Source organism: Megascapheus bottae, unplaced genomic scaffold (assembly GCF_031878675.1).
Source record: "Megascapheus bottae isolate mThoBot1 unplaced genomic scaffold, mThoBot2.hap1 HAP1_SCAFFOLD_388, whole genome shotgun sequence".
In the NCBI taxonomy this organism is placed as follows: Eukaryota; Metazoa; Chordata; class Mammalia; order Rodentia; family Geomyidae; genus Megascapheus; species Megascapheus bottae.
The window spans coordinates 68,355-76,417 of record NW_028327587.1 but is presented as its reverse complement, the minus strand read 5'-3'; the positions used below and the strand labels follow the sequence as shown (position 1 = coordinate 76,417).

Genomic DNA, 8,063 nt, shown 5'->3' with positions numbered 1-8,063 from the left:
TGGGGCTTGAACTCAGGGCCTGATTAGTACTCTATGACTTTGCACCACAGTGCTACTTCCGGTTTTCTGGTGATTCATTGGATATAGCGTCTAGGCTGGCTTTGAACCATGATGCTCAGATCTCAGCCTCCTGAGTAGGATTATTGGCATGAGCCAGCAGCACCCAGCTGTCTGTGCATTCTTGAGATAGGAATCCCCATTGTTGGATGGGTTCACATGTAGCCAACAATAGATAGGGTTGGTAGCAAGCCCTTGACCTGGTAGCTAGCCTTGATCCTGTGTCTGGGGGCTTGATGGCTGTTGGAAAATCTTGTCTGGCTTTGGTTTGTGCAGCTGGGGCCTCCTAGCTCTTCTCCACAAGTCTCTTACTGTCCAGTGGTCTTCCTTCCCCCACCTCCCAAGTGCTGGGATTACATTGTATATGGCTGTGGAAGTAAGTAGTTCTTTTGGAATCAGGCAACATGTACCCTTTGCAGTGGGAGCTCCCGGAGCTGCCTATGCAAGTATGTTTTACGTTCTTAAATGCTAACTGAATTCTGAGTGCGTAGGCTTTTAGAAACCATTCTACACTCTAAATATGAAGTGTAAAAAAAAAAGAAATCTTTACACAGAGACTCATGTGCAGGCCTGTTGCTCCAACATCATCATGGGAAATATAAAATATCTCCTATTTGTCTGTTAGTGGAAAATGAGGGGGAAATGATGGCCCGCCTAAATATTGGAATAATGGTAATTTCTTTTAACAATGGAGCCATTGAAAGCATAGATGTAGGTATACCAGAATGAAGTAAATTTTAGGATCTATTATAAAGAGATCCATATGTAACGTGCTTGTATGAGACTGACATCTCATGCCTGTAAGGCTCAGATCCACCAAAAATCCAGAAGTAGAGCCTAGGCTCAGCTGGAGAGGAGGAAGCTGAGGGACAGAGCCTCAGTCTGGAGAGGAAGAAGTTGCAGGACAGAGCCTAGGCTCTGAGTTCAAGACCCAGTAACCACTCCGCCAAACACACATTTGTCTGAGTATGAGTCTCTATCTACGTATCTCTTTTTTATCTGTTTTTTGTTTGTTTTGTTTTGTTTTGTTTTGCCAGTCCTGGGGCTTCAACTCAGGGCCTGGGCATTGTCCTTGGGCTTTCTCAAGGCTAGCACTCTACCCCTTGAGTCACAGCACCACCACTTTCTGTTTTCTCTGTGTATGTGGTACCAAGGGATTGAACCCAGAGCGTTGTACATGCTAGATAAGCACTCTACTACTAGGCCACACTCCCAGCCCCGTTATCTGCTTTTATATGTACACTTACATTTATTAAATGTACCTAAACTACATTGAGAAGCCTACTTTTAATAAATGCATTTCTGGCAAGATTTGTAAGACTAGTATTTTGAGGAACAGTTCTTCATTTGAAATGCTTTGGTTCTATTTAATTAAAAAAACACAACTATACACCTATGCTACTTAAAACAGTTTCTTTTAAAAAATTATAAATCATTGGATAAAAGCTTATTCTTTTAGCATCAAAGGAGTCAGCTGCACAAATGTACAGTGACTTGGGTTGGAGGTTAAAGTTAATTAACCAGGCAGAATCAGGTCCTTGACTAACCTGCAGCTGTTGGGCTTAAGGTTTGAATCTTTTTTTTAAGCCTCCAGATACAAAGACAGACCCCAACTGGTTCCATCTAAGTTCAGCTATTTTGAGTTGAATCTAAACAGAGAGGAGGAGGGCTCAAGTTGGGGGCACAGGGAGGGGTTTCTCATTTCTCAGCTACGTTAATTCAGCACAGAGACATTTCTGATGCCTTACTCACTGCCTGTGGAGAAAGCTTGAAATAGCCTTGAGGGTATGAAAAGAGGGGAAAAGAAAGCAGTGTATCTTAAATATCCTGTAGATTTTAGGAGCAGAACAACTGTAATTTCCTTAATTCTTACATGAGCTCCGAATTCTTTCCTTTTTCTCATGCATAGGAGGAAACTGAGGCTGGCAAGGGCAAATAATTTCCCCCCCCAAGGCCATCCACTTGGTCAGCTGAGATTTGAGTCCCTGACCAGTGAGGTCTACACATCTTAGGATAGTTCTATCAGGCTAGGATTTGCAAGTTGATGCTTATCTGCAGTGGACAGGATGGGGCCAGTTTAGGAGTGACGAGGTCCAGGGGACCCATCTTCTCATTCTTGTGAAGTAGGAAAAAGTAGTTTTGACAACAGTACATGCAGACATGAAGTCTAACAGGGGAGTCATATGAGTTTTGAGGATAGAGATGCTAGAGAAATTCCTTGTTTGCTTCAAAATCCTTTCCTCTGGAGGCCTTCAATCATTCATTTGTGTCTCATAGTCAGCATAAATGTTTTCTCCAGTCAGAAGGGAGCTTTTTAGAGTCAAACATTGTCCAGAAGCAGAGTGATGAAGATGCGGCCCTCTGTGTGAGTACTGGACCCATGCATCCAGCTTCCTGTTTCCATGCAGACATTGCTAATCACTCACCGAACATGTCCCTACTTGATGTGGAATGGAGCGTGCAATATTTCCCAGCACAGCCCCTCAGAGTTCTAGAATTAGGTAAACAGATTAGCATTGATAATGGAACCTGTCTGTTATGCAAGCAGTAAGTGCAGTGGTAAGCATACATCTGGGAGCCAGATGTTGAGATTTGAGAGGGAGGGGATGAGACAGAGACAGATAGAATAGTTTAATTCAGTGATTTTTAGTCCATGACTAGCTGCTCACAAGGGATGACAGGGTTGGGGAGTAAGGAGCTAAAGTTCTGGAAACTACCTGACTGTTAGTTAGTTACTTAGTTAATTAATTTTCTGTTGGTCATGGGACTTGAAGTCTGGTCCTGGGCACTGTCCTTGAGCTCTTTTTCTTTTCAGGCTAGCACACTGCCATTCTGAGCCACAGTGCCACTTCTGGTTTTTAGGTGGTTAATTGGAGATAAGAGTTTCATAGACTTTTCTGCCCCTACTGGCTTTGAACCTTGATCCTCAGATCTCAGCTTCTTGAGTAGCTAGGAATGCAGGTATGAGCCACCAGCACCTGTTTTATTATTATTATTATTATTATTATTATTATTATTATTATTATTTATTTTTTTGTACTGGGATTAAATTCAGGGCCTTGTGCTTTCTAGGTAGGTGCTCTATTACTTGAGCCCTGTTCCCAGTCCCTTGGCTTTTAGTTTGGTTTTCAGATAGGTCTTGTATTTTCTCCCAGTTCAGCCTTGAACTGTCATCTTCCTACCTCTGCCTCCCAGGTGGTTGAGATTATAGGCAACTTTCAACAACCTTTCTTTTCTTTTTAAATCGGAGGCACTGAACAATCTATAGTCAAAATACATTTTTGTTTCACTCAAATACTTTTAAGAAGCTGTAGCTTCTTGAGAAAGTTTGAAATTCTCCATGGTGCACGCTCCTTTCTGTGTCCTCCAGAGAAGGTTGAGACATTTTCCTGGAAAGGTAATTTTGGCTCTAGTGAAGATGTCACCATCTGCTTGCCTGCCGGGCAGCTCAGCTGGCCTGGCTGAAGGAGAGCTGGGGCTAGCTGCTTTGAGATCTGGGAGAGTAGGAGGTCCAGGGCACAGGTTGGGGAGGGGGATTGTTTGTGGCTCCCAAGGCTGTTCTTGGGTAGGGTCTTCCTTCCCCAGGCACCTGCTCAGTTGGGGAAGCCCCTCCAGCATCTCCCTCCGGCTGACTCTCGCTCCTGGCTTTCCTCCCCATCCTCTGTCAAGAGCTCCAGGCTGCCTGCCATTCCTGTTGGCACTGGCAGCAGCCAGAACAGTGCAGGCTTTCCTGGCAGCGGGGTCCATGACTGCTTCATTTCTCCTTCTGCTCTTTCACATTCTTCTGTCTTTTTCTCCATGGCCTGGTACCCAGCAGCCTGTGGCCAAAAAGGGCATTACCTTTTTTTAAAAAAAAAAATTTTTTTGCCAGTCCGGAGGCATGAGGCTTGAACTCAGGGCCTGAGCGCTGTCCTTGGGCTTTCTCAAGGCTAGTGCTCTACCACTTGAGCCACAGCACCGTTTCTGTGTATGTGGTACTGAGGAATCGAACCCAGGTCTTTGTGCATGCCAGGCAAGCACTCTACCACTAGGCCAAACTCCCAGCCCTTACCATCTTACCTCCCCCCTTCTCTTCTCTCAGCCTTCACCCAGTAGGGATAGATTGCCCGCTTTCCCTCCCTCCCTTCAACAGGCAAGTAACAGACATGGGACGTGGGCTCTGACATTGCACAGGGCTCGAGTTTCCCCCTATCCCCATTTCAACCAACAAACCAACAGTAGTGCACACCTGAAATCCCAGCTCCATGTTGAAGCATAGACAGAGGAGGATTATGGTCCAAGGGCCCACTGAGCTGTCTTCTAGAGAGATCTTTCTATCAGCCAGGCCTTGGTGGCTGACATCTATAATTTCTGCTGCTCAGCAGGCAATGATTGGGAAGATGGCAGTCTAAGGCCCTCCTGGGCAGAAAAGAGCCTATTTCGACAGACAAGTGTGTGTGTGTGTGTGTGTGTGTGTGTGTGTGTGTGTGTGTGTGTGCAAGCCTGTACGCACACACGTGTATGGTTTGTGCTTTTTCCATTATCGGCAAGTGCGATCTTGGCAGACATGGGAAGATGACATGCTAGATGATCAGGTAGAGAAAGCACCTTAAAGAGGAGCAGTACACACCAGCCAGCATTGATTGATTACTGATCAGTGCATCTGTAAATATCTCAGACCCAACACTTTGACCTAGGTGCTCTTATGATCTCATGTTACAGGTGACTGAAGTGAATTGATGAATGAACTTGTCACTACCGGTGCTTGAACTCAAGGCCTCACACTCATATTCCTGCCTGCTATCCCCAGCTGCATGGCTGGTGCTCTACCACTTGCCACACCCCTAACTTCTGGCTTTTTGATAGTTTATTGGAGGTAAGAGTCTCAGGGACTTTTCTGCCAGGACTGGCTTTGAACCGCCATCCTTAGATCTTAGACTTCTGAGTAGCTGAGATTACAGGTGTGAGTTATCAGAACTCTTGAGATGAAAAAAGGAATTGCAAGGAGAGTGACTTTTCTAGAACATGAGAATGCTTGGGAAGGGTCCTTCTCTTCCCTTGGCCTTTCCCTCAGGGAGATGTCCTTTGTCCCCTTACTGGCCTGGTTGCAGCCACAGTGGCCTTATAACATCCAAAACAGCAGTGGCACCCTCCTTGGAGCCAATTGGTGTAACCTCAGAGGGGTGTGCCTGCAGCGGACTGATTTCTAGTTCTATTCTTCTCCCCTGGAGATGGGGAGGTGTGGATGGAAAACAGCAGCTACAGCAACAAAAATCTGAGGCTGAAGCCTAAGGCTGGATTCAAAACCTTTAATTCAGAGTGAAAGACTTTAATCAGGCTATAACTTGGCTCCATTCCTAAATGCTACCATGTTAAAAAAGGAAAAGAAATAACAACAATAATAATTCAGAGAATGCAAATAATAGTCCAACCTAAAGCCAGGAATAGGTCAAAACAGCTGTAGTTTCTCTGGGAATGAAACATTCCACTCTTTAAATTATTGCAAGGAAATGTATCTTGTTTTCCCCAACTGAGCCTGGAAGTGAATTTTTTAAAAAAATCTATTACTGCTAGTTACTGATTCAGCAAGAGTTGCTTTATTGTTATTGTTGTTGTTTGCTTTTCTTTCCCTTTTCCTTTGCAAGCCACTGTCCACCTCCATCTTTTTCTGCCCTTTTTCTCCTGGGTGTACCAGAGGAACCTTCTAAGTAAAAAACAAAACTTCACTTTGTGTGTGTATGGCCAAGATTCAAATTTGCTATGATTCATTGGAAGGGGGGAGGGGCTGGCAGAATTGGAGGGAGAAAGGACCCATGGAGCCTCTCAGATGTAAATAATTCAGGGTTTGGAAGTGCTCATCTTTGGACGTATTGGAGCCATTGGGAGTGTGGACGGCTGGGAAGCAAAACTGCTGAGGCAAGCAGGAGAGAAGCAGAGTCACTGGCCTGGATTGGGTCAGCCAACAGAGCAGCTGCATGTGTTGGAGAAGCCAGCCCATGTGGGGCATGGCGGGGGGCCCAGATCTGGGGATCCCCGGACTCTCAGAACACATGAGGCTCAGTGTCAGGGGAGCCTCTTGTTACACAAAAAAAAAATCTCAGAGAGGTGTAACACTCACAGCCTAAGAAAAGGGAACAGTGAAATCCTAAACAGTATTTAACAGGAATAAGTTAGTATGAGTGTATTCCTATTAATATACTATGAATGATATATTAATAACATTAATGACATAGTATAGCAATATATTCATGAGCTAAGGTTAATAGAGCTGATTCTAATTAGTATTAATAGAACTCTTACCACATACGAGGTTACTTTTCAAGTCAGGTAAGTATTCTCTCTCCTTTTTTGCTGGAATTTGAACTCAGGGCCTCATGTCTACTCAGCAAGCACTCTTCTGCTTAAGCAATGCCCCCAGCCCTCTTTTGGGGTTGATTATTTTTCAGATAGGGTTTTAATTTGAATCCTCCTACACAGCTGGGATTACATGTATGCGCTACCATACCTGATTTTTTTTCTTTGAGCCAGGTTCTCGGTCTATATCCCAGTCTGACCTTGAATTTGTGATCCTCCTGCTTCCTCTTTGTGAGTACTGGGATTCCATGAATTTGTGCCACTAAATCGCTGACATTGATTTCCTTTCCTTTCCTTTCCCCTCCCTCCCTCCTTCCCTCTTTCTTTTTTTATTTTTTCTTTCTTTCTCCTCTTCCTTCGCCTCCCCTCCCCTTCCCTCCCCCTCCCCTCTCCTCTCTCTCCCCCTCCCCTTCCCTCCCCTCCCTTCCCCTTCCCTTCCCTTCCTTCTTCTGCTAAACCAACCTTGAATTCCCCAGGGCAAATCTGATTCAATCATGCTCTTTCATCCTTCTTCTAAATTACCAGATTCCACTGGCAAATATTTTTGAGCATGTTTACTTCTATGTTCTTTAGGAATATTGATCAGTAATTGCATTCACTGTCCAATAGGATAAGCCTGGATTACATGATGCTCCATGCAACTAAATCTAAATGGATTACATTATGATGTAAAATTGAAATTCCACTGCTTTGGATATTCCAGACACATCTGAAGTCAAATCCATGGATTAGAAGTCAAAACCAATAATATTGGATGGTACCAGCATGTCTATCATATTGGACAGCACAGAGAGCTTTCCCTGCAACCTAAGCTTTTGTATGTCTTTGAGCAGAGTTCAAACTTTGACGTTTATCTGTTGTCTTTTATCCTTAGTGTGGTGGTGGAGCTCTTTCCAGCCTTGGAAAAGAAACTCTGTGATGGATCATCTGACATCTGTTTTTTTTTTCCCTACCCCTAAAAGTGTTCTTTAAATTCCCAGCCTAGGAGGGGGTCAGCTCAGTATTATGTAAAAGCAAGGTTTAGTTTCATTTAAAAAAGGGAAAGGTGTTTTAGTTTGGCCAGTTCTAGGCAGAACCCAGAAGTGCTCTTATAGGATGCATATTTCACAAACCAAGATTTATTCCAGAACAAAGCTCTAGCATAGCAAAGGTTTTGTCTGGCCAAGTGGGATCCATCCTTACTTTGCATGAGCAAACCTGCAGGTACAATATTTTACAAGGCACATCTCCTTTCAATAATTAAATACCTATGCCAGCATGTTGTAATTTCTAAGGACATAAAGATCACAGAGAAATAGAGCGCTTTATAGTCAAGCAAAGCTCAGGGAGGGTTGTAGATGGGGGGTGGTTTAGGGAGGGTTGTTAAAGAGGAGTATTCTGCTTAATGAGAATGAAAAGGAAATTGTAACTTGGTTCCAAATTGTTCACTGGGGTCAGGAGACATGGAGTAAGAAGGGCAGTGCTGAGATCTCAAGCCCAGCTGGGACTCCAGGATGGGCTCACATCATTGATTTTTTTAACTCTGTGAAGGAAGGCTTTCTCTTGGACATCTTGTGTCAAATTGGAAAAGAGATTTTTGTAACGGACCCCTCCACCCACCATCAGAGGCTCTGTACGAATCATATCCCTGAGATGCTGCTGGGTTTAGACAAGCTAGGATTTCTAATGGTGGT

The 8,063-nt window shown here is 44.2% G+C and overlaps 1 long non-coding RNA gene across 2 annotated transcripts; it reads left to right on the top strand.

Moving 5' to 3' along the window:
- Positions 1-2,563: 2,563 nt before the first annotated feature.
- Positions 2,564-7,648, top strand: LOC150039589 (uncharacterized). 2 transcript variants are annotated; one of them, XR_016534318.1, is made up of 4 exons: positions 2,564-2,616; positions 4,759-4,912; positions 6,565-6,621; positions 7,265-7,648. It is a non-coding gene; the product is annotated as an uncharacterized LOC150039589 (long non-coding RNA). The 2 variants fall into 2 exon arrangements; XR_016534319.1 differs by having other exon boundaries at positions 7,000-7,314.
- Positions 7,649-8,063: the final 415 nt, after the last annotated feature.